Source organism: Lissotriton vulgaris, chromosome 3_1, assembly GCF_964263255.1.
Source record: "Lissotriton vulgaris chromosome 3_1, aLisVul1.2, whole genome shotgun sequence".
NCBI classification, from domain to species: domain Eukaryota; kingdom Metazoa; phylum Chordata; class Amphibia; order Caudata; family Salamandridae; genus Lissotriton; species Lissotriton vulgaris.
In genome coordinates, this window is record NC_141689.1 from 719,025,496 (window position 1) to 719,052,895 (window position 27,400).

The window sequence follows — 27,400 nt, forward strand, 5'->3', positions numbered from 1 at the left end:
AAGTAACTTTTGTATGGCTGGCATCTCTCATAATTGAGGGAATTGCCTGTTTGTTAGCATGCCAAGTCTCCCATTGCACATGGTAAAGCTCAGCCCATAGCTACAGGGATTGCTGTGGAAAGCCCAGGTCAAATCACCCCCCCCCACCCCGACACTTTTCGAATGTCTACTAAATACCATGGGGCCCCCCTCATGCGTGCGAGCAGAACAGAGCCAACCACATCACAGCACCTGCGAGGCTAATATAGCTTCAATATGTTTATTGAGCAACATGGGTGACTATTTAGAGGGAACCAAGTTCAATGAAGCATCAGCATCAAGCATGCTTTCATCATGAGGCTTCAGCATTGTAATACTTTTCAAAGTACACTCTCTTAGGTGGACAAACTGGCACTTCAGTTACTAATTGTTGGAACAACTTTAGACTTCTTACCAGGCCAAGTGCAGATATCTGTATATGTTAAACGTAACTCCCGTTTTTCTAAGTAGATAAATACATGCTTGTTGCTTATACTTTATTGTTAGGAAGTTGGATATTGCTTTTTTAAGCATAAACATTGGTAGTGATTTATGAGGAATGTACATTGGTAGCGTGTCTTCTATCTTACACGTCTTATACTCCTCTCTCTGACCTGATTTTAAGGGTCGTAAAATACAAACCTCTGAAAAGTAGTAGTAATGCAATTTTCTCCATAAGTGCAATATCTAGAAGAGAATTCTATGCCAGCTGTTTTACTTCTTCCGTATGCTCCTTCTGGTACAAATAGCTCCACCTGCAATTTTCGCACCCGCAGAGAAATTCCAGGAGATGATTCACCACTTTCTCTACAAAATGATGGATTTGCAATTGCTAACCTGTGCTAAATCGTTCCCGAAGCACCAGAGAAGATAACAGAAGAGGATAAGGGGTGGTGGGGAAGAAAGCCTGTTACTTATCAGGCCACAAAAGAAATCCAGCCACCTTCTACACATACATCATGAAAAACTCAAATTGGGCATGTCACAAGACTATTTTAAAGAAGTAATGTTATAAGTAAAGGTGTTAGAAGAAGTGTTCGCTTAGTGCAAATACATCCAGATTGGTGGTGGGTATAGTCAGGCGGCCAGTCACAAAGCATGAGCACAGCATGGGCTCATAAGTTGCATATGGATGTGTCAATTATCGTTTTCCTGAGTAGTATAGGAGCAGTGATGAGGAGCTTCTCACAGGCATTTACTACACATACCCACGGACATAGTTATGAACTAATTACAAGTGGTACAGACAGATAGATAATTGCTGATCCATCCAGCTCTTAAACTATAGACGCATCTCCTTACTGCTCTTTCCCTCCAAAGTCTTGGAGACAGCGAACATTCTTCAACTCTCTACCTAGGTAGAGGATAATGATTTATTAGATCCTTTCAAACTGGATTCAGAAGGTTGCACAGCAGGGAGTTAGCCCTTCTTACAATCTCAGTACTATCCTATCCCACAGTGGGTTAACCACCCTAGCCCTCTTGGACCTCTAAGCAGCCTTCAACAGAGTCTCTCACTCTAAGCACCTGTCATGGCTGGTGGATTTTAGCATCTGTAAAGAGACTCTTGGATGGTTGTCCTTCTCTCTATCAAGAAGCTTTCAAAGTGTTAACTACCCTCCATTCAAGTCAACTCCATTTACCTTAAATTGCGGCATTTGTAGTGGTTCTTTATTCTGTTTGAAAGTAAACCATAAACGAATGTGTATTTTTAGTAAACCAGCAAATGATAAATAAACATTCATAAAAACATAACCCTACTTTAAAATTGCAATTGCAACTACAATCAACTTTATCACAATTCATGGCCTGCACACTTACTCATCCAGATGAAGAACATATCATAACAAACAATTATTCTTACTGTAAAAAGTGCAATTAAGTCAGAAGACTAAGTCTATTCACAGCTCACATATCACAATTACTTGATTAGTAATGATTATTGTGTGTGCCCACTTGACTATTTTCAGTACTTCATGCAGGAGGACATGTAAACATAAATCGATTACACATTACACAGTATTTATAATAAATAGCTACGATAATGATTTATACCACAGCATAAACAACTCTGGTTTCAAAATCTGTACAGCTATTTTTAAGCTAATTATTAACAAAAATACTACAATTTAATAAGAAGAGATGGAAGTATTCATCATGGTTGCATGGCTAAAGATCAGAAAAAGTCGACTGCTACCAGTATTTTGTTTTGTGACTCTCCCGAATCTTAGTTTGTACATGGTATTTGGAAACAATAGAAGGTAAAAATCATGCATTTTATAGCATGTTTAAAACAGAAAGCAGACAAACAAACATCCAATCCAGTGCCTAAAACCAGCAGGCTGAAACAAACAACTAGTGGCTGAAGAGGAATGGAACAAAGTCCCTTTTCTGAAAGTTAGATGGGAATTAGAGTGTGTTGCTTTATGGTGTGGGGTGTGTGTAGTAGTGACAAGAGGTCTTGTATGGAGCTAAAGCAGTCACCAGCAAGGCCTAAAACGGACTCTTCTTATTCTGCCTAATGTCTAGTTAGCTATTTCAAAGAACAGAGCGAACAATTGTTTATCTTGTCTTATACAGGATCGAGATTTTGACTTTAGAAGGACAGGGCAATAACGTTAAGCTAGAAGCAAAGTTAATGAAGTTAGCATTTACACGGTCTAATTTGATTATGATCAAGGTAACAAGACTAGAACTAACCTATTTTAGAGTAGGTCTAAAATCCTACCCTGTGAAAAAATATAATGATTAAGTTGATATCTGGTGTAAATGCATTTCCTTCAGGTTGAAAACGAACATTTTGGATCTAGGCAGTGCAGTAAAGTAGCTGCATAACTGTACTGTATTGTAAAAAAAGTAATTTTTCAGATCAATTCCACGAAACAAGTTTAACCTTGCACTGTAAGTACATGTGGCAAAATAAATCGGTAAACATATCAAAGATTCCCTGTTTAACGTTCCCGCTTATAGGTAATTCGATGAATTCACTTGCCCAATGATGAAGATGGATTTTTTAAACTGGAGACTTGGTTTTAACCTGAATGGGGCTGGAAGAATTTTAGATCGACACTAAGACAAGGCGGGGAAGTTTTGCCGGTTTATTCTAGTATTTCCTCCCAGCATCATATTCTTTTGGACATATTCTAATGTCTTAAAAATCCCACTTGAAGCCTCGTGTATGAAATATGGCATAAAAACTAAGCACCAGGCATTAGTTTGATTAAGGTGCATGGAGTATGGAGATGTTGCCTGTGCATTAGAAAAAGCATGCAGCATTTTCTAAGGCGGGTGGACTTTCTCAATTCCTAATGAATCATATGGTTCATTGCATTACATTTTAGCTGATTACGCTCAGATAGATTGAATTGAAAAATGTTGAAAGTTATTCTCATAAAAAGTATACATCGTGCGCCACCCTAACAGTAACATGTTCTGCACGTTAGAATACACAACGCTTGCAAGCATTTACCTCTTTAGATAGGGTGACATATTTTAGATCAAGTGAGAACTGGCTGAAAGAAACTGCTTTTTTGCATGTTTGACGAGAATGACTGCAGGTACAAATTGGGAACAGGGTGAGGATGGATAAAATGAAGCAGTGGAGGCTTCTCCCCTAAGTCGGCGAGGAGTCGCTCCACTGCTTTTAAGCAGTGTGAGGAAAGGAACAATAAAATGATAATAACTTGCTGTTATTATCATTTATTGTTTCGAGCTGCTTTGCTGGTGGGCGGGGCTTCTCTGCTCTCAGAGCAGTGCAGGTGAGGAATGGTTTGCCCACTCCAAGTGCGCATGAATTCTTGGTCGGCCTAACAGTCATTAACACTATGCATGTTCTCCCCGCTGGCTGCATTACACAGCCTGTGTTGAGAACAAGCCCAAGCCCTAGTCTAAGTCTGAGCAATGAACCACAGTGCTCAGACCAATCACAACGCTGCATTGTAGCATTGTGATTGGTCAGGGCAGCCTGGGTGTGCTTGTTGTTTGCTGTTCCGGCAAAGTCTGATGGAGGAGAGACTGAGCAGAGACCCTGGACACGGTGATAAGGTAAGTATTTATTTTTTAAAAACTTTCCTCTTCCTCCTCCCCCTGCCACCTCCTGATCCATGCCAGCCGTCACTGAAATGAAGCTAAAACACGTCCCCATAAAACACAAGGTATGTATTGATATAAATGCACCCGGCTGGATACTTTTTAACTTGCGGTCCACGCAGGAGCTTGTTCCCCCCATTTTGACATTTATCGCTGCCTGATATGGGGTAAACTTGATGAAGGCAAACAACATCTAAACAACTAACCAGTTAAAAACATTTTAAAATACACTCCTGAATGGGCTTTACCTCTCACAGTAAATGTTTATCTGTGTAACATTCTCAAAACTATTTAATCCAGCAGGGGTTCATTTGATTTGAAATGACTAATGGCTGAGGCTTATAATTTTAACTGCACACAATGAAGTCATCATACATGCTGGCAGGTTCTTCATGAACAAAATAGAAAGCAGAAGCAGCCCAGCATGAGCTCAAACTTTCTGTCTTTAATTCATTGTGTGCATATCTAAAGCACATCTTCACTCGTTAATCACACAAAGGAATAGGCTATTCCCATTAAAGGGGAGGTTGAAGGCTTATTGTAAGGGATTAAGGCTTCACGCCTGCAGATTTACACCACGATAGTTGGAGCAGTGACTACCTAGAAATCATGGTCCTGGCAGCACTACAAGTGAGGTCCATGAACAAAGAAAGTTTCTGTTTTGAACTAAAATAAGTTTTACTTCTGCCTGGCATAGTCTAGGAGCAAGGGGGTGTACCAGCTGAACTCGCGCCTTAGGTGCAGTCCATAGCAGGCGCAATGGCAGTGACTCATCCATATGTCTTGAAACATTTGGCACCTTACCCATGTAGAAGAACTTCACCTCACCCTTCACCAGAGTGGCCCATCATCATAACAGACTGAGCTGGTGAGATCCAAGAGATTATAAAAGGCCAGGCTCTGAAAAAACTGAAAATTCACACAAAAAGAGAGTGTTGTTCCCTTAATGAATCACCACAACACTTAATGCCCTTTAAGTGAGACCTGTAGTACCAACGCCAGTGTTGTGTTGATTCACTAAGGGAATTCACACTCAATTTGTGTGAATTTAGTAAGGAAGAGGGGACGTGTTTTGGACCTGAAATAATTTCCCTCATACCCCCTCTTTTTGCTTCCTGAATAAACAGAAACTACAAACCCTTGTCAAAGTCTGCATGATAGTCACTAGTTGAGTTCAGTTCTTTGAGGTTTCTGTCACCCGTCACAATGATGCTGCCGGATGCTTCAATCATGGCCTCTTTCGGGGAGGGTATCTGGGTGATGGCTTCATGAGGCTGTCACCAGTGGTGACTCAGCCAGGCTGCTCCCCAAGTAAAATATCACCAACTTACTCCAACTACTGTCTCGACATGTTACAGATTTTACATGCAAACAAACCATCTTACCAATGGTTTGCTTACATGTAAGAAATGCAACATCATGTCAGTACTAGAGGGGGCTCCATTGAAACCTTTAGTATTGCTCATATGTGAGGGAAATGGCTCTTACAGCCCAAACTCTCAAATTGACTTGGCATAGGTGACATGCTGCCCAAACCTCAGGCACAGCAGTATGTCAGTTAATGGAGCTCTGCTAGGGCTTGTACGTCATGCTCTCAGATGCCGATATGCATCCACTTGTGTTTCGAAGAGTATGCCAGTCAAGGGATTTCAGTGTCGGTCTGTTTCTTTTAGTAGAGCAATGACAGTCATTTGGTGCACATGTGGGAGCCTGAACATCAATAATTTACCAAACCACAATATTTTATGCATTCCGATTTTTTACTGCAGCTAGTATGTGTTGAAAATCACATTAACAGATGCTGTTTCATTCAGTTATTTAAAAACACAATACAAAATCATAACCATCATTGCCGACGAGGCGTGTTTCATCTCCACGAGACTTCTTCAAGGCTTTTTGTGTTTTCATATCTTCTCTAATTGAATCCGAAGCCAAATAGTTGCCAAGGTTAGGTCAGACTTTCTTGTTTAATAAATAAATCGTATTATCAAAAAAACCTCCACTTTGATTTCTTCTGTTAGTCTGTAAATTGAAAGTGAATATCCTCCCAAGGTGGTCTGGACACCCCAGGTTAGAATGTGCTGGACAGGACATTTGGTTCGGTATCCGCATTTGCCGAGATCACAGACAGAGACTGTCTGTGATTTCGGCAAATTCGGATATTCGTGCTGCTTCGACTATGATGGCTATGATTTTGTATTGTGTTTTTAAATAACTGAATTAAACAGCATCTATCAAATATAAAATAAAAGAAGAAGACTTTTTTTTCAAAACAGAAGTCTTTAACAAATTCTTTCTTGGGAGTTTATCTTTTTTTGATTAAGAATGACAATGATCTTGATTTTGAGAATTACCAACTGTACTACAGTAGTTATGACAATCTAATATATGGGTATGTGCTGAGCTCTTTTGAATCTTGTATTTTTGGTTGTTAAAAAATTTGAGGGAACTAGAGAGGTCAGGTTCCCAGCTCTTGCACTGCCACTGTTTGCCCATACTTCCCAGAACTATATATGTACCTGTGCAGGTCTAGGGTGCCTTGACCTTCTTCCTTGTGTGTTTTAGTGATCAACCCTTATGGGGTAGGATGACAAACAGGACAACATTTAGAGAGGCCCTGTGCATTTCAAGGGTGGCCTTTTGAACTGATCGTATCTTCAAAGGCCAATGCGGTTATAACAACTTATCACATTTTACACCTTTGTTGCAAGATGTCTTTAAAATGAACGTGTGCCTAGCCAATTGCACAGCATGGGGTTAAAGGAAGAGGCACACTGTGATACACGATCAGCACCTCAGGCCTCATTTTTACATTTAGCCTGGGAATGAGCTAGAATTGCGGACTATTGCCGTGTTGTACATTCCACACTTCAACATATCACTAGCCACCATATTCTACAAACACCAACAGTTAGCCTATGTGGCTATGTTAAAGACTTGCCACAGACATCCCGCTGCCTAACTGCAATGCTCCTAATAATGGCTAAGCGCCAACTGACCAAACATTGGGGAAAGAAAGCTGCTCCCAAAGTCACACTATGGTTGCAAGATGTAACTTACTGCAGAGAACAACTTGCCAATTACTGGGAACTGATGCCTATACCCGCTCGCCCAAAATACATTAGGGAGCCTTTTTTAATGTACCTTAGATCACGTGACATACCGTCACCCTAGATGTATGCTGTTCTGAAATGGTGAACTCCTGTATGTAAAATAAGATGGTGTTATATAATGTGAGGTAGTATTGTGTTGTCAGCCCTAATTCATGTCCTCGAGACACTATTCTATGCGCTAGGCCTGTACCCGGAAATTTCAATCATGCCGTTATACCCAAGATTTCGGCTTGACAATGGACAAAGTTCTGCTAATGTATACCTTCCATTACTCATTCAATGTGATACTTTTATGCTATCCGTAAGTGCTAACTATGTCTTATCCATCTTCCCCTTCCTCCAATACCCCCTGCCTACTGGTAATTGTTGATATTATGTCGTTCAATGTAATGTTGCACTAAATGGCAATAAAAATAATTTTTATTTTTAAAAATGAACGTGTGCCTAAAGTTAAGTGATGCAGGACATATTATTTGCTTCTTTTCTTTTACTTCAGTTAGAATGTAAATAAACACATGCCTGTTTATTTAACAATTCTGAATGTTAGTGCTTTCTGGAGTAAACAGAAGCCAGTGCAGTCTTTCAGCTGGGGGCCGCAAGTTAAGGTCAGGAGGGCTGCATGCTGCCCCCAGGCCATACTTTAACCCCTTCGACGCTCATGACGAGCTCAGCTCGTCATGAGTTACGGCTCTCGTACGCTCACGACGAGCTGAGCTCGTCATGAACCGCGGGTTTTTAAAAAAGTCAGCGCACAGCGGGAAAACCCGCTGCGTGCATCGAGCTAAGTACCACTGCTTTACTCTTTTGCACTGCAAAAGCTCTTCACTCTGATCATTCTGAAACTGGACTTCACGAGTTTCAGGATCTTCATAAAAACTTTGCTCACCTGAAACCTTGGCTTTGACCGTTGCACTTTTTCTTCACCAGTTCCATAAGTCTTCACTACCCCCTCTATATTCATGCTGCAAACTTGATCTTGACTTTAAATCTGACTTTGAGTAGACTGTGTACTCTGATGTTTCAAAACATCCACTGCGACTCTCACTTTCTTTGTGTAAGCAGCATGATTCCACTGAGGCACACCTGCAAACTTGACTGTGGTGTTTTTTTGTCAAGATCACTTGGTAGGGTCCTTTCCACCTTTCATCAAAACAGCTTTATGAAAATGCTTATGAATTACCACCTAATAGCCAGCATTCAGCCCATGGCAGGTTTATCTTTGCAGTCTTCTGTGGCCACATTCACCTGATGAGAGACAGAGTTCACCATACTAGCCAAACCTCTGCAATAATTCAGAACAATGACATCAGTTATTGCAACTGCAGCCGAAGGTACATGTGCAAGTCTCCCAACCCCTCACTATATTTTGAGGGGGTAAAACAGTTTTTCTATCATGAGTACTTCTCAAGTTCATCAGGTCAAGTGAAAGAGCATCAGACCACTTCAGACCAGTTGAAGCGTAAACTTTTTCGCCATTTACATTTTTGTTTTTAGCTTTTTTTTCAAAGAGCCATTTGGTAATTCTACTAAACCTGAGGATTGTGTCGATAACTACAATGAAACTGCTGATTGATCTCAAAAGCTGTACAGATTATCTGTAACACTTAGGGCCTGATTACGATGCCGGATGGACCAACCGTCTGACCACTGTCTTCGCTGGCCCTTTAGGAGCACCGAGGTCGGGAAGTTCCCCGCCGTATTACAATGCAACCGCTGCTACCGCCGCTGTCGATCTACAGCGGAGCACATATCCACAAATATGTCACTGTAAATGCATACAAAATCACAGAAAACATGTGAATTGTACACACATGCATTGCATATGTGGGGATATGCCTCTGCGCCATGTAATAAATTGCTGGAGTGAGGTAGAATGTGCACAATCCAGTCAATGGGGATACATACAGCATAATGGCTTACCTGGATTTCGGCACCAAAAAGATTGTAGTCATCGGGGTGCAGATGCTCAGGTATAGGGGGACCTGGAGGAAGGGATACACCACGGAGACTGCTGGAGAGAAGCGGAGTTGGGTGCATATGATCCCAAATTTCATTGTTTCTGATGACTCAAGTCAGTTGGTCGGACTGTCACGGTCAGGTCGTCGGAAACCTGCATCGTAATCTGGATGATGGTCGGAGATCTCTGTACTGCCATATGGATGCTGTTTTTCTCCGACTGCCATCTCGGCAGTAGGAGAAAGGCTGTCAGAGTTGGCGGTCTTTCAGCGGCTGGTCAGAGTACAGGATGCATTTATCGTAATCCGTTGGTCGAACCGACTGCTTCTGACGAGAAGGTATCTGTCTGACCTCCTCCAACAGGACTGTAGATGTTGGTCCTACCAGCATTATAATCAGGCCTTAATTCTTGAAGTGTGCTCCACAATCAGTCTAAATAGAAACTGGGGGGCCTACTCTAGGAATCAACTCCCTTAACAATAATTTGGCATGGTTGGTAAAGCAGGAACCCCAGGTCCCCCATTCTGACCCTTCACAACACTACAGGAAATCAGGTCTGTACACAAAAAGGATATTAATGGTGTATTTTATCGCCATCTGCGTAGTATGTATGAAGAATGGCTGAACCCCTCCCCCTTTAAACTGCAGGAATCCCACTACAGAGCCTTACTCCGGAGGCTAGGGAATACATGGATAGCCCATCCAATAAAAATGAGATACTTGCTGCGATCCGCCCCCTTAAAAGTGCGAAAACTCCGGATAGTGATGGTCTACCATCGTAATTTTATCACAAGTGCGCTATCATTATATCCGACAGGTGTATGAAGATGCCCTACGAGCCGGAGGCTTACCAGCCACTAAGTGTGAAGCAGTGATTACAATGGTACTGAAACCAGATACAGACCAGATGGTCGCCTCAACGTATCGGCCAGTATAACTCCTAAACATCGATTTGAAACTCCTTAGCAGTGTGCTAGTGGCACACCTGCTTCCACAGTTGCCTGGTTTGATCCACACAGATCAATCATGTGTCATCCTGAAGCACAACACTCTTTACAATCTCCGACGCTTAGCTCACGTCTACCATGTCGCACAATTCAAAGATGATGCCTATGCTCCCACTCTATTAGACATTAAACTTGCATTTGATTCCCTAAATTGGACCTGCCTATGGCAAGTGCTGCATAAAGTGGGCTTATGCCCTAGATTTATTCAATGGATCAGTCATCTGTATTCTGACCCTAATGCCGGATGCATTCGATTGGCGCGGTCTCTGAGCCCTTCCACCTGAGTAGGGGCACCAGGCAGGGGTGTCCTCTATCACCTCTCCTGTTTGTTCTTGCCATAGAGCCCCTAGCAGTATCTCTGCAATGAACAATGGGTCCATGACGGATAACACTGGGGGTGACCAATCATGTTGTCTCCCTTTATGATGACGGCGCCCGAGTTTTTTTTGCAACATCTAGCTGCCTTTGCACCTATTCTACTTAATGTCATGCATTAATTTGGAGGGCTGTCCAGACTCCGCATCTACCCACAGAAATATACATTATTTCCACTGAGGGACTTCCTGAGGTGGGATTCCCTAGGAAGGCTGGTGGTGTATGGTATCTGGGTGTCCACTTGACACATGCCGCCCCAACTTATCTGGCTCTAAATGTTGGAAGAGTGGTGTACGGGCTCTGGGCATCAATCCATTTCTGGAAAGATTTACCACTTTACCTCATGGGTAGGTTAGCCATTGTAAAAGCATTTGCAATGCAATTGGTGTTGCATTTGTGAATGTTCGAATTATCTCAGTGTCTCTACCCACTTCAAAGCCTCCTGTTTGTGGCCCCTAGACATTATTTTCTCACCCTGGATAGTCTCTATAGTGGTTGTTTTCTGGTGAAACAAATGTAGATGTGTCAAGTTAGCTACCCTACAAAGAGCATGAGGTTGGGGGTTCTTGAGGTTCCAAATCTGGAACTCTATTACATGTTGGTGCACCTCCAGCACGCGAATCAGTTGCTTGACCCAAAAGATAACTGAGAAAAAGAGCTACTACAGAGCACTCATGAAGGGAAGATCCCTTCCGGTTCTGCTAATGTGCGGCTCGCGGGTCCTTTTCCCTTTCTCTATATCATTCGATTGGTAGCTGTAGTTTGAGAGGGAGTGGTCTGAAGAGTGATTCAGCACACCCCCCCTGTGCCCCGGACATGCCACTCTGGGTTGTGCAAACTTTTCTATACATCGCCAACTCAATGTCATTGCAGAGATGGTGGGATTGCGGCTGTGATACTATGGGGGCCCTCTATGCCGGAAGACAGTTCATTACACAAGAAGAAGCCATAGACGACTTCTCCTTGGGTACAGGACAATACCTCCAATACATTAAAATTTCAACTATGGCCTGTACGGTGTGGCCGACTTTCCCTGAGTTATCGCCTTGATCCTCCACCCTGATGATGCTACTTTTATGGGTCAGAGCAATTGATTAATTTCCCACATCTACGGGGCACTACGTAATGATCCACCGCCACAGACACTCACCATAGAGACCAAGTGGTAGGAAATATAGGGGGATCCCTTAACAGCAAGAGAGAGTGTAAAAGTACATGGGAGAGTGCAGACAGTTAACTCCATTGCATGGATCAAGCCACTGCAATATAACTTTATACACCTAACGTACCTTACTCCGCAAACCTCACATGCTATATACCACACCTGATCCGCCTGCTGCCTGCGATACGGGACCCCAATAGCAGACTTCATACATATGGTATGCTCTTGCCCTTTTCTGTGCCCTTACTGGCTAGCAATATTGCGTAATCTGAATAGGACCTCAGGATGGGCACTGCCACTTGAGACCCGCTAGGTATAACTGGGCTTGCTTCCTTCTTCTGCAAATAAACAATTGAGCAGAAAGTTTGTCCACCTTTGCCTGGTGTTGGCAAAATGCTGTACAGTGATTGGCTGGCTTAGCCCACTATCCTCTACATATGTGGCATGGTTTAAAGACGTTTCTGAGTGGGCGGTTGCGGAAGAGGTGCGCATGAGATATGTGTGCATAGATGATAAGCTTGAGGATGACCTGAGAGCGTGGTTGGCTATGTTATTCAAAATGAAGGAACCACAGGGACTAGCTGCCTCCGAAGACAAGCCCACATGAGGTACTAAATACAACCTAACATGCTGAAATAAGCACCAGGAACAATCTGGACTATGGAGGGTTACATCATGGATGCCCCCACACCATTTGGTACGGAATTATCTTGCACCAATAGCAAGGACTAAGCACGAGAGCAAGGGGAGGAAAGGGCAGGGAGGGAGTTTTGTTTTTGTTTTTTTGGGTCAGTCATTAGACAGCGGCTTAGTCCGAGTTATTAATGCTGCATGGTTTTAACTATTGCTGATACCATCCTATGACAATGTTTATTCTATATGAGTGGATACATCCCATAAAACATTTTGTTTCTTCACCTTTCCGAATTCTGATGCGTATAGTTTGTGACACACCTGTACTCGATTTTTAAATACATTTATATCTCTGCCTATAGAAATTATGAAGTGGAAAACTGGCACTATGTATTACACAGATGATCGTTCAGTACACTGTTTATGTGATATCACCCAAAACTAATAAAGTGGCACCTATAAGGCTATCTACTCTCCTTGTGGGAAATGCTTCAACCCATTTGGAGAACAGGCAGATCATTATTAAAACATACTTCAAGCCATTACAATGTTGCATCTCAATAAAGTCTGGCTGTAATCTCGCAAATGGGCCTTCTGATTTGCCAATGTGATTCATGATTGTAACCATTTTCTTACCGTGGTTTTTTTAAATGATATATTAAACAACAACTACACTGGGACGCCCCTGGGTAGCCAACGCGCTTTACAAATCCTCATTCCATTCCATTCCATTCCACATCTCCAGCAACATGTTGAATTCCTGTGTTTTCCCAATATATTAAATATACTAACTAAACTATATCTTCCTGCATGAGTCTGACTATGCAAATACTTACTCATGGGCTACAACATTGAATCTGGTAGGATATATTACTGTACTGAGTTTACATACAAACTGTGATAAATCGGGTTGTTGGTTGAATGGGGGTGACCCCTATTCAAGCAACAACCACAATCCCTGTCAGAGTGATCTGCAAAAGTCCCTAAATTAAACTGTGCTTTACCCTCTGGTAGCCTGGCACAAAAGCAGTCAGGCTTAAATTAGAGGGAATGTGCTATGCAGAACACAAACAGTAATAAAGTTAAAACACAACACAAGAAAAATCCCATACCAATTTAGAAAAATAGAGCAAAATGTAATAAATTATTTGACACCAAAAAGACAAATATTTAATCAGTAGAAGCAGAGTTATGATTTTTTAAAGTTTTAAGTGAAACCCATCGCCTAAAAGATCCAAGCGACAGCCACGGACATCCAATCAGGCGAGACCAGGTCAAAGTTGAAAAATTTGACCAACTACGATGGAGCCAGAGTCCGATACAAAAAGTGGATTAGTCTCAGTCGGCGCTTACCTTCGGACTTATAAAACATTTCAAAGAAAAGTGTTCTGAGAAGATATGGTTGAGTGGGGCAAGGCTGCAGGCGGTGTCCGAGGATGGAGTGTTGTAACTGGTGAGCCACTGGACAAAGTTGTGGTGAAGATTTCCATATTCGGACTTAGTCTCTTTTTTGGAAGTTGAAATTCTCCAGCAGGACGTGGCTGGAACCGTAGCCAACAAGAGTTCCCCGAGGCTGGATACCTCTTTGGAGAAGAACTGCTGAACAGGATTTGCTACCGCGGAAAAGGATATAACGGGAGCTGCCACGAAGTCAGGCCAACCAGCAATGCGCCTTGGGTGTATAGTCAAGCAGGTTGGTCCCGGTCTTCTCTCGGTTCTCAGGGCAGTTTTTAGCCCAAAAATGTATTACTCCCAAGTTTTGGATTTTCGGTGTTTGGGCTCATTTAGCACCACCAACAAGGGTCCAAGATGGAAAGGGGGACCAAGTCGGGGGAGGTGGGGGGTTTAGGACTCACTCAGGCTGGGTCCAGGTGCAGTTTCAAAGTGGTTGGTACCTTTTCTGTCCCTGAGGCCCTGATCAGGAGGCCAGCCAACATGACCTTGGAGTCACTATTAAATAAATATAAATAAATATAGTTCTGGGTTGAACAGCAGAAACAGGGCTAAAACAGCAGGGCAGGTCTCCAAGGGCTCAAGGCAGACTTCGGGCAGCAGGGCAGTCCTTCCATATGCATCAAAGCAGTGGAGTACACAGCAGGCTACAACAACAGGTAGTCCTCAGAGTTCTTCTGCAGGTGCAGAAAGTGAACTGATGACTTGGGTTTGAGGGTCCAACAATTACACCTGGAGTCCAATTTGAAGTAGAAGAAGATTCTGGAGGTATCTACCACCAGAGGTCTTTGGAATTCCCTGCCACCCTGCCCAGGCCCCAGCCTATGTGGGGTCACAATAGACTAGTGTCAAAACCCTTTGTCAGTGTGCTCAGGCAGAGCCTTTGTGATGTGCATCTGTGGTAGGTGACAGCTCCTACCCCCTCCATCAAGGCTGAGATGACCCATCCTGACAACAGCTATGCTCCTTTGTCTCAATGTCTGGGAGCAATATACAAAGAACAACTGCCAGTTACACCTAGTCATGTGACCCAGGAAACAGGCTGCAGGTGCCTACTCATACTCAAGACCTATTGCCATTGCCAATGCTGGTTTCAAACGCGAAAGGAAGAACATAGATTTCTTCTATTTTTTTATTACATGAGAGCAATTGTTATATGATCCGTTTAAAAGACAAAATCTACTAATGTGCCAGTAGTTCTTTGTTAAAAACACAATGCGTTTAAAGATTTCTAAGTACTAGCTACTCCATGTCATCTCTGAAATGGCTCCTAAACCCAAAGTACAGCTACTCATTAGAAGCACAATATACTTTGATGAATGAAAGTTTCCAAACGGAAATTGTGGCACAGAAAAGAGCTCCACACAGGGCTTGTCTTAATAAAAGATAATAATCCCACGTTATTTACAAATTAAGCGAACTGTGGGGGAGGATGCTTATACTTAAGGAGGACAGACGTCACCGTACACAAGCCATGTGTCTGTTTTGCCAGGGTGTGCTTTTAGTTACCAGTCTGCCTGCCACAGAGTGAGGTTTTCCATGAGAGAGAAGTGCAGTGATGCGGATGAATCGTGCACGGTTGGTGTTGAATAATCGTCTATCTGCATCAGGTAGGCATCAGAATAGGTATCATTAGGGGAAAATTGCACTGCTAGTCAAAAATAAAAAAGATGTCTACGCCCACTTTCAGGTTCATACCCTGAGCTCTCTTTACTAGTCTTCGCCTACACACCCCTCCTTCCAGACCTCTGACAACATACTGTCTGCACCATGGGTACTCACAAACTTTTTCTCGGGGGCTAAAAGTACAGTGTGGTGTGTGGCCAAGTGCTGCACCGATGGGCCTACGGGTGGGGGCGGGGTTACTAGAGTTAAAAAAAATCATCAACTTTTTAAAAACATTAAATGGATACAGAGTAGGGACGCTGATTTTATCCTTTAAAAAGAGACTAGGGACAGGGTCAAACTGGAACACAAAATATGCCCAGTACCAAAATAAAAGTGTCCCCCTTCATTAAATTAGAAAACTCAAGGCGTGGCCCATGTCAACAAATTGAGACATTTTTTATTTTAAAAAGACATGGTGTATAAACTTTTTGCAAAGTATTGAAGACTACATGGATTTGAGCTTGCTGCACACATCGTTACTTTTAATATCAGGGAAAGTAACAGAAAAACCTGACCCACGAGACTGTAAAACGGGCTCACAAAGAGTCATTAACAGTCCACACACTGACCTGACCAGCAGGCAGATTTTACAGGGCAGGCGGGCCTCATGACCAGGGCAAGCGGGCTGATGGGATGCAGGCTACCAAAGTAGTGAAATAAGCTGGTCGGCGGGGAGGAGGGCAGACTGGCACGATCCACGAGAGGCACTCTGCTGTGTACGCAGTCCTATTGGCAGGCAGAGAGAAGTGCTGGAGATAGTAGGCTGTGGGCGGCGTGGACAATGCAGACGATGACGTCATCAAAAAGGTAGCAGGAAGCTTGCTGAAAGTAGTGCTTAATTTGTGCCGGTGCTTTCCAGCACTGGCACTTAATTACCAGCGCCGGGGCTTATGACTGTCTGCCACATGGTAGTGGTGTCTGCCATGGTGTCTGCCAATTTAGGTATGAGCACAACAACTTCTGTTTATTATTTCAATTTACATTTCCAATTATTAGTATTTGCCTCCAAAGCCATTCTTATAGCTTTGGGGGCCTGTATTAGTATGAATTGTTTTACTTTTAAGAGTGTGCGATCATTGGTAGTGCTGCCAGGGGCAACGGATGGTGCAAGCTCTAGTGTCCTCCTGTTGAGGGCCCCAGCACTACGTTTTTTTACAAATTAAGCACTGATAAAAGGCTCCGTAAAAGTCAGATGTGACTGCATAACAGCTTACTTTTAAAGGGCCTTTCCTTCCAGCCAGTGCAGAGAGTGTGAGGTCACTGATGCTTTCAGTAAATACAAAAGAGGGTCACTGGAGCATACACAGTAAAGTTGATATCTTGATGCTTGAGCAGCCCTCTTTTGTGTTTAATGAAGCCCTCTGGGGCACTTCCGCTACAGAGCAGCTGTGCTGGGTTTGCCCAAGCAAAAAAGGGGCCATGAAAATGGTCCTCTGCCCACCAAGCAAAGTCTGCGGGGACGCTGGCAGCCCCTTGGCCGTACTCTGTGCACCACGGGTCAAATGCATTCCGATATATGTTTGTGTGTAGATTTTTTTGCAACGAATTCTGTTCAGTTCAGTTCAGTTCAAAAACTTGATTCAAATTTCCAAGAATTCATAAAAGCACATACGCAATTACACAATTATCATAAAATCCATAAAAGAATTAATAGTATCATTGAACATCATGGCACTGGTAAATGAAACTTAAACATTGTCCATCATTTTGCGGGGACGAACGGCAATTCTTAAGAAAGTGCAAGTGCGACAAATTATCTCCTCATTGTCCAGTGAGAGCAACAGTTGGTAAGATTCTTCCATAGTAATTGGTCTGTGTTTTTTAAAAAGTGGGATTAAAAGCTATTTTGTATACTTCAAATAAAAATTACAAGAGAAGGAAAAATGTAAATCATTTTGGTAGCTTAGCCCATCACAGGGACAGCTTATTTTAGCTGAAATTGGATAATGGCCCAGAGGGAAATTTAACAAAAATCTGATAGATCCATCCCTCAATCGAAACAGGAGGCTTCTTTCCCAGTGTGTCATTGGCAGAGTTAAATATAGTGCTAAGGGGTATCTATATAATTCCCTGTCCATGTACATAACAACTGTGATTTTATCTGATTCTATCCTGATTCTGTTCATTGTGTAAAGCGCATAGAGTGCTTTCTTCAAATCGTTCTTATTCACCAGATTGGCTTTACTTGGGTTAGTGAAGATACTACCTTTTTCTATCTTACACAAACGTTTGTGGACCGACGAAAGCCATGGGATCTCCATTCCCCTTTCACAGTTTAGGCAGTCAGTTATAATTTCTTGGGTCAGGGTTGTTAAATTATTCGTCCACACTGAGTGCCAAAATAACACCGGTCGGGCACTAATATAATCTGATACAAAGTGTAGGTTTAGTTCTTTGTGTAGAATATAATTAGGTGTAGAAATTGGTAGGCTTAACAACTTTCTACAAAACCGGTTTTCTTCCTGCTGTATACACTGGTTATTTCCAATACCCCATACTTCAGCCCCGTAGGTTGCTACGGGGGTGCATTGTAGTTTAAAGATCTTAACAATAGCTTTAATACAGCCCAATTTCTTCGGTCTGGGGATGCTTAAAATTGAGTTGATGGCCTTTGAGAATTTGCTCGTGGACTGGACCAAAATGTGACTTGGATGCCACTATGCTGAAGCAATGGAACCCATCTATATGCAAATCGTGCGGCGCCCATGTTTCTTGGAACATTACTATGTCATACATGGAAATTAAATGTAACCAGTCTTTGTCAGCTAATCTAGGTTCAAGACCGGCAATATTCCAGCTCAATATTATAAGATTGCAATCATTGTTGCGTAGATTTCGGGTAGTACTTTTTGCACTTGGGTTAGGGTATTCAGTTCTTCAACTAACCCACTCTGATTATATATTCCTTCATCTACCCAAAGTTGCCCTGTGGGGTTATCAGCCCCCTGCCTGTCCAATATAGTATTTGGTAGACAAAATTCTGGTTTGTCTTCCAAAGCAATTGTTACTATTGTTGGGGAAGATTCTTCTCCGCCATTTTCCATATTCACCATGCCCCTAAACAGGTAAGAAAAATTTGGGGTGGTCAAAATAGGTGTTTTCTTCCACCGTCAGTCTACTCCCTCAAGGCCTTCTTGTACATGGAGGACATCAAAGCGGTTATGGGTAGGGACTTCAAAGTAATTGTAATTGTTATAAAAATCCCTATACCACTTTCCCTGCGTGCTTTCTAAATACATATTAAGTTGGGCCATGGGCGGTGGTGGGTAAAAATACCTCAAGGCTACTGATTGTATCTTGCTCTCAGTATTTTCCACCATCCAACCACAAATATATTTTACCACCCATCTATCTCTAAAATTCACTACGATGCAGTCCCCTTCTTGATCTTTCTGTCTCTGCCCCACCCAGCTTAGTCTACGAACATGGAGAATTTCACTGTGTAGGAATGGAGGAATCGGCCTGCACCTATTCAGCCAATGGCTAACTTTATTCTTTAGTTCAGAGTAACTTTCTAACTTACCCTCTTCCAATACTGGTACCCCTATTAGAACCACAGTGTATGGGAATGATTCAGGCGGCAAGTCGATACGTATGTGTTTATTCGTTAGTCTTGCTCTATCAGGTTGGTTCTTACCCAAACCCTCATCTACCCCTTTATCACCAATCTTCCCATGGATATTGCCAGTCCCTAATTCCCTAGTCTGGGTATCATTTGCTATCTCCATTCTCTCTTCCCCTGATGTTTCTAGGGGGTTGTTTATTGAGTCTGTATTCCCGGTGACAGATCTTATAGGCGGTTGCGTGCATATAACGGCCTTGCTTACACCAGGTACAGCCGTTGGGCTATTCATAATTCTCGGGGGGTTAACTGATGTCATAGTATTTAGGGCCAGTATTGGTTCTGCATACCTCATCATCATTTCATTATTTGACTGTGAGACTTCTTCTAATTTTACTAATCTCTCCCCTATGCCCTTTATCCTTTCAAGGAGAGGTAGCATGAGTGACTTGACCAGGTGTTCCATTTTTAAGAAAAAACCCTCTACGCATTTTGGATTTTCCAATGCCTGACTTACATGTTCTATCGTGATGGTATCAAATTCTGTGTTAGCCTGACTATGGGCCTGATTGGAAGTGCCCTGAAAGAATAGGTGGTATTAACGCATCTGATAAAATTCAACAATGCTGTGTTCGCAATTTATCAGTTGTGATAAATACCATGTATTTCCATTATTTTCCCTTTAAGGGGAATATACGGATTCTGGTGCTTAGCACATCCCCGAAAATCTTTTTCCGCCTGTCAAATTTCAGAAGGTTTAACCTGTTGAAATTTAAAATAGGCTGCAAACTTTATTGCGCCTGATAATTACAGTCAATCAATCAGGATTTGTAGAGCGTGGCTGCTTCACCCGTGAGGGTCTCGAGGTGCTAAGAGATCCTGCTGCAAGATCACTCTGTCTGTTCCTATTTTTTGAACATACAGATCTTGAGGTCCTTCCTGAACTGCTGGAGCGATGGTGAGGCTCTGAGGTGCAAGGGGCGGTAGTTCCAGGTCTTAGCCGCCAGGTGGGCGCTGTTGCCCGGTGGATGCATTGGGTAGCTGCTAGGGAGAGGGATCCGGAACGGAATTCCCTAGTCAGTTGGTGGAAATTCACTTGTTTGTGGAGGTGCTCTGGTTCTTCGTTGTGTAGTGCTTTGTAAGCATGAGTGAGCAGCATGAACTGACATCTCTTCACGGCTGCTAGCCAATGGAATTTCCTGAGGTGAGGAATGATGTGCGTCTGTCTAGCGAGGTCGAGGATGAGTCTGGTTGCTGTGTTCTGGATGGTCTGGAGTTTCCTGACTAGTTGGGCTGTGGTTCTTAAGTAGAGGGAGTTGCCGTACTCTGCTGATGATGAAGGCTTGTGTGACAGTTCACCTAGTGCTGGGTGGGAGCCATCTGAAGACCTTCTTGAGCATTCAGAGAGTGAGGAAGCAAGCAGAGGAGATGGCGCTGACCTGCTTCTTTATGGATAGTTGGCTGTCGAGGATGATGCTGAGGTTGCGTACCTGTTCGGTGGGTTTAAGAGTTGGGCCCACCTCAGGTGGCCATCATATTTTTGTTACAGAGGGTGTCCTTGCCTTTCCTGAAGACGAGTACTTCTGTCTTGTCTGTGTTGAGTTTGAGACAGTTGTTATTCATCCAGACAGCCACGTCTTTCATGCACCTTTGGAACTTGTCTTTGATGGTCGTCGGGTCGTCGGTCAGGGAGAGGATGAGTTGGGTGTCATCTGCGTAGAAGAAGATGAGTCTGTGACTTCTGGGGATGCTGTCCAAGGGTGTCATGTATATGTAGAAGAGAGTAGGCCTGAGGGATCAGCCTTGAGGTACACCGCAGGTGATGCTCTTAGGGAGTGACAAGTAGGGAAGGAGTATGATCTTCTTCATTCTTCCCTTGAGGTAGGATGCGATCCGCTCAAGGGCTGCTCCTTGGATTCCGATCTGGTGGAGTCTGTTCATCAGTCAGGGAGTGATAAACATCATCCGACGTATAATTGTGATTGGATCATAATGTACCAGGGCACCTCTGATCAGACCCTGTATGACTCAGATGTACTGCACTTGGTTCAGAGCAGATGTTCTGTCTCATATGTTCTACTGGATGTACTTGGGGAAAGTCCTGTTATTAGCCACAGTATTGCTTTTCAGATAAGGTGTGTACTGCATTTTATGTATATAAAAGTCTGAAAGCACTATGTATTTACATTTTTGTTGTTCCACTTTAAAGTTTTGAAAGTGTAAAGAAATGAAGATGTTCACTCACTCTTTTACTTTAAATTCAAGCAATGTCATTTTTGGTTCATCATGTCCAAAAGAATACTGTACATTCACTTTTAACCAAAAAAGGCATTTTTTTAACAAGACTCTCGGTGCACTCAACTTCAGCTGAATAGAAAGCATTCATGCTTGGATGAGACAAAAACTAAGCAGACCATTTTGCTTTGGACATGCTCGGTTTCCCATCAAGACAAATTCTACACGGTTTAGCATGCCAAAACGTGATAGTGATTTGCTCGTTAAGAGCTTGGCTGGATACAGAATGCAGCCTTCATACCTTTGACGGGAAAAATAAAGATTCTGATTTTCGAGCGAAAGCTTAACGATGAAAGCACGAACGGACAAATGAAAAAAGCATGCACGAAGAGGAGGGAGTGACGAAAAGCATTATTGACTAACGCAAGTGTTGGACAGGCCACATGAAGGGCCGCTCTCCCCCGGCTCAACCAGGCCCGAGCCCGGTCACGCAAGTACCACACACCCCCATTGCACGTCCTCCGTCCCCTCAGGGACCCCTGCCCTCGAGCACGTTAACCTCGTGGGTCCGATCCACTGCCGGCCCACGCGCCCAGCCCGGGCCGCCATCTTGGACACTTCACCACGAGGCCGCCTGGCCCCCGATCGACCTCAACCCTGGGCCTAGCCCGGCCTCAGACATTCCGGCACCACCCTCCACCCAGGAGGTGAGCGGGCTACTTGGCAAGTCAATGAGAGAAAGAGGTGCCGATGGCTCTCCCCCGCCAAGTGCCGCTCGCCCATCGCCTCCCCGGGCGCTGGCTCCACCCCCCTGCTGGGTGTCTGGACTCCCTCATCCCGGACCTCCCGACCTCCAAGTGCGAGGGTCCGGACATCAAAGCACGCCAGCCCTATAACTGGGGCAGCTCCAGAGCAGGAAGGCAGTTGTATCTTGGAGTCGAGAGACGTAAAGAGGAACTCATCCTGGACGGACTACTGGCGCTGCCATAGCTCTGTCCTGTGCACCATCGTCCTGCCTGTTGGCGCTGCCACAGCCGTCGTAACCTTCATCCTTCATCGTCGTCGGGATCTGCTGGCGTGGCCGCGGACCGTTGTAACCGTCATCTTTCACCGGGACCTGCAGGCTCCGCCGCGGACCGTCGTCCTTCCTTCATCCATCTCGGGACCTGCTTGGCTCCTCCACGGCCCGATCATCTAGAACGCCGAGCTCGAGGATTGAGAGCTATTTTGTACTCATTGGTAACTAAGACTGTCCCGCTACCCTTTTCCTCAACCAAAGACTAGAATCGAGGGGACCCCTGAGTCCAGACCTCCTTGTATCCTACCATCGTAACCTAAGAATTGCATATAAAGTTTCGTTAACCTTCAGTCTTGTGTGGTGTCCGTCTGTGGGGGGGAAGTTACTTGTCTGTACAGTCGTTGGAGACGGCTCTCCCTGGAGACCTCTCCCCGTAATCTCGGCCGACCCTCCCGGTCCGTCTAACATTGGTGGCCAGCGGCGCGATCCGAATCACCGCGTAACGTACAGAGAGTAGCTCACCCCACGACGAACCACAATGACAACTAAAGAAAGCGGATCAACTGAGAAGTTCCAAATGGAAAAACTAGAGGAGTACAGCCATCGTGAACTAAAGCAGTTCTGCATCGAACTAGGTATCGCTACCACCGGACTAAGCACCAAGGACGATTTTAAGCATGCCCTAGAATCTTGGGCAGAGACCGGGGATGCCGAAGCCCCTGAGCAAAGCACCGCGAAAAAAACCAACACGGCCCCTGAAGGGCAAAGAACCGGTCTCTCGCAAGACGAGATCCAAGAAAGAGAAAAAACCAGACTACACGAGTTAGAAATGGCCCGACTCAAGATGGACGTAGAACTCAAGTTGGCCGAACAAAAAATCAACTTAGAGCACCTACGTCTCCGAGAAGAAAGAGAGGAGAAACAGAGACAAAGGGAGCTCGAGGAAAAGAAACTGGCGTACGAGCACGAACGAAACCTAGCCGAGATCAACCTGCGCAAGCAGAATAAAGAGTTAGGGGTGCCTGAGAGACCACACACCCCAGGGGCCACGGAAAAGAAAGTACACATCCCCAAGGATGTTGTCCGAGAATATTTCCGAGAGGACGACATCCAGCAATGGTTTAAGGCCTATGAAATCGCTATGACTGCGCACCGGATCGATAGAAACGATTGGGGAGCCGGCCTATGGGGCAGATTCCTCAATGAGGGCCGCGATACCCTGTTACAGCTCCCAGACCACCAGATGACCTCCTACGACCATATGAAAGCGGCCCTCCTCACCCGCTATGGCCTCACGCCCGAGATGTACCGTCAGAGGTTCCGAGACTGCACACGCATCCCGGGTACAACTTGGGTGGACTATGTAACGTACTTTAGCCGAGCTTTCGAAGGCTGGATCAGAGGGAACAACGTCACGACCTACGAGCAGCTGTTCAATCTGATGGTATGGGAGCATCTGTCCAACAATTGCTTCATTGAACTACGCCAACACCTCCTCGACAGCAAGTTAACCGATCCCCGGCAGCTCGCAGCCGAAGCTGACCGGTGGGAGATCACCAGAGTGGGCCGGAATGGGTCCTACGAGCAGAACAGGAACAACAATGGTCACCACCGACCCAGAGGAGGAGGAGGGGGCCAAGGGCGAGGAAGAGACAACACCCCGGCCGCCCCCGTTACCAGCACCACCCCCCCGGCCAACCGGGGCAGCACCCCGGCGCGACCGGGGTACAGAGCCAATGTCACGTGTCACCGATGCCAACGAGTCGGCCACTATGCGAACGACCCAAGCTGCCCGCAGTATCAGAGTCCAAAACCCCGCCAAGTGGCCGCCGCGGCACTAGGGGAAGAACAGATCTCCGAGGAACAAGAAACAGACGAGCAAGAGTATCAAGAGTGGGAGCCAGCCGCCATGACTCTCGCGTGCTTAGGGGGAAGAGACATGGTCCCGCGAGTCCCCCTACCCGCTAACACCCAGAAGTACAGCCAATGGGTGAGCATCAATGGACAACGGGCCGAAGCCCTTCGGGACACCGGGGCCAGTGTGACAGCCGTCCGCTGTCACCTGGTGACCCCAGAACAATATCTACCGAACATCCTCTGCCCTGTGCGATCAGCCGACAACTCGGAAAGTCTGTGTCGGATGGCCTGCGTCCCCTTTGAGTGGGGAGGGGTCTCCGGTATGTTGAAGGTGACGGTCCGAGACGACGCCCCCGTGGACTGCCTCCTCGGAAATGACCTGGAAAGCTCCCCGTGGGCAGCCGTGGAGCGAAAAGAACACTTGGGGATGTTGGGCGTCCCGGACTGGGCGTGCGTCACCACCCGGTCCATGGCCGCCCGTGCCAACCATCACCCGGAAGAACCAGAATGGCCGGCGCCACCGCCTCCGGTCGCCCCAGCCGAGACCACCGACCATGACACCCCCCTCGAACCTGCTCAACCTTCCGACCTCGCTAACCTTGACCAGTGGGCCCAAGAGGGGGGGCCCACACAAGAACAATTTCGCCAGGAACAGAAGACCTGTCCCTCCCTCGAGGGACTCCGCCAACAAGCGCTCGCCCAAAGCGCAGGGGATACCTCCGGAACTCATTGGGTCTACTGGGACAATGATCTGTTGTACAGCGAGCAAAGAATCGCCGAGCTGGGGGCCAACCGAGTACTAGTAGTGCCCCTCCGCTTTAGAGACTTCCTGCTAAACCTGGCCCACGATGTCCCCCTGGCAGGGCACCTGGGACAAGATAAAACCTACAGTCGCCTAGTGACCCACTTCTTCTGGCCCAAAATGAGAAACGATGTGCACCAGCATTGCCGATCTTGCCCCACGTGCCAAGCCAGTGGGAAGAGCGGCCGCAAACTAAAGGCCCCCTTGCAACCTTTTCCGGTAGTCACGACCCCATTTGAGAGGGTCGGAATAGACATTGTAGGACCCCTGGACCCGCGTACAAAACAAGGCCATCGCTTCATTCTGGTGCTAGTGGACCACGCCACCCGCTACCCTGAGGCTGTTCCTCTCCGGACCGTGACAGCCCCAGTGGTCGGCCGGGCCCTGATGGGGATCTTCTCCCGTGTGGGGTTCCCCCGAGAAGTCGTCAGCGACAGAGGCACGAACTTTATCTCTAAGTACATGAAATCCCTCTGGCAACAGTGTGGGGTCACCTACCGGTTCACGACCCCCTATCACCCCCAAGGGAACGGACTTGTTGAGCGGTTCAACCGCACGCTAAAAGGGATGATCGGGGGATTGGAAGAGCCCCTCCGTCGCCAGTGGGATGTGCTGCTGCCGTGCCTCCTCTTCGCCTACCGAGAGGTCCCACAGAAATCCCTAGGCTTCAGCCCATTTGAACTGCTATACGGGCACCCAGTGCGGGGGCCGCTCAGCCTGATCAAAGAAGGCTGGGAGATGCCTCCGGCCAAGAACCCTCCAGATGTCTTCCGGTACCTCCTCACCCTCCGCAACCAGTCCCGGCGGTTCAGAGACCTAGCAAAAGCCAACCTAGAGGCCAGTCAAGAGGACATGAAAAAATGGTATGACCAGAACGCCTCATCCATTGAATTCGAACCGGGGCAACAGGTATGGGTAATGTCCCCCACGGAGCCATGCGCTCTCCAAGACAAATGGACGGGGCCCTTCAAGGTAGTCGAGCGCAAGGGTCCGGCCACCTATCTGATCGATATGGAGTCCTCCCGGAACCCCCTCCGAGTCCTCCACACCAACCGACTGAAACCCCACTTTGCACGAACAGAACTCAGCCTACTGATGGCCACAGACAATGGGGTTGAAGACGACTCCGAGCCTCTCCCTGACCTCCTGCGGACCCAGGAGCAAGACGGCTCCGTGGATGGGGTCCGACTCTCGGAGACCCTCACCAGAGAACAACGCCAAGAGTGCCAAGCCCTCCTGTCACAGTTCGCCAATCTGTTCTCCCTCACCCCAGGTGTCACTTCCTGGTGTGTGCACGATGTGGACACCGGAGACAGCCCTCCTATCCGCCACCGGGCCTACCGCGTACCTGATCGGGCGGAAGTGGCCAAGATGCTCACGCTCGGGGTCATCGAGCCCTCAGACAGTCCATGGGCCAGCCCGGTCGTACTGGTCCCCAAAGCAGCCGCCCCCGGAACCACACCAGAACTCCGGTTCTGCGTCGACTACCGGGGCCTGAATGAAGTCACCAGAACGGACGCACATCCCATCCCCCGGGCAGATGAACTGGTCGACCGAATGGGAGCTGCCCGCTACCTCAGCATCTTCGACCTGACAGCAGGCTATTGGCAGATCGGCCTCACACCCCGAGCACAAGAACGTTCTGCCTTCTCCACCCCCGATGGCCACTACCATTTCACGGTCATGCCCTTCGGCATGAAGAATGCCCCAGCGACTTTCCAACGGCTCGTCAATCAGGTCCTGGCGGGGCTCGAAGGGTTCAGCGCCGCCTACCTAGACGACATCGCTGTGTACAGCCACCATTGGACCGAGCACCTCCACCACCTCCGAGCAGTGCTGCAAGCCCTTCAGCGAGCTGGCCTCACGATCAAGGCCAGCAAGTGTCAAATCGGACAAGGGTCTGTGACCTACCTCGGACACCAGGTGGGAAGCGGCCTAGTAGCCCCTCTACAGCTGAAAATTGCCGCCATCCAGGACTGGCAGCCCCCTATCACCCAAACCGAGGTACGAGCCTTCCTGGGCCTCACGGGCTATTACCGAAGGTTCGTGAAAGACTATGGTACCATAGTGGGGCCTCTCACCGAACTCACGTCAAAGAATCAGCCCAAGAAGGTGAACTGGACCCCAGAGTGTCAAGCGGCATTCGAACAGTTGAAGGCCGCCATGTGTTCCGCTCCTGTGCTCCAGGCCCCAGACTACAGCCGGGAGTTCGTCGTCCAGACGGACGCCTCCGACCAGGGCATTGGGGCGGTCCTGTCTCAAGTGAACACCGAAGGCCTTGATCAACCGGTGGCCTTCATCAGCCGGAGACTCCTACCACGGGAGCAACGCTGGAGCACCATAGAGAGGGAAGCCTTCGCTGTGGTATGGGCCCTCAAGAAGCTCCGGCCCTACCTTTTTGGCACCCACTTCCGGGTGCAGACCGACCACCGACCCCTGCAGTGGCTGATGCA

General features: G+C 46.2%; 1 protein-coding gene across 1 annotated transcript in view; it reads right to left on the reverse strand.

The window, feature by feature from the left end:
* MCC (MCC regulator of Wnt signaling pathway) overlaps nt 1-27,400 on the reverse strand; it is a 1,280,822-nt gene that overhangs the window by 1,073,517 nt on the left and 179,905 nt on the right. The window lies entirely within an intron of this gene.